Here is a 220-nt window from a genome sequence, read left to right on the forward strand (position 1 = left end):
GACTGAACCTTGGAACTTCAATTAAGACGGTGTCGCGGGCGCCGCAGCCACGGCCGGCTCCGCCGGCGCTTCCCCTTCCGGCGGCGGCGGCGCGGGCGGCGGCCGCGCCCCCCCGAACTCGCAGGACTTGGCGTGGTGGACCGCCGCCGGCGCGTGGGCAAAGGTCCGCGAGCAGCCCGCGGGGCAGGGGTAGGCGCCGTTGCGGTCGCGGGGACCCAAA

The sequence above is a fragment of the Aureococcus anophagefferens genome, assembly GCF_000186865.1.
Source record: "Aureococcus anophagefferens unplaced genomic scaffold AURANscaffold_8, whole genome shotgun sequence".
NCBI classification, from domain to species: domain Eukaryota; class Pelagophyceae; order Pelagomonadales; family Pelagomonadaceae; genus Aureococcus; species Aureococcus anophagefferens.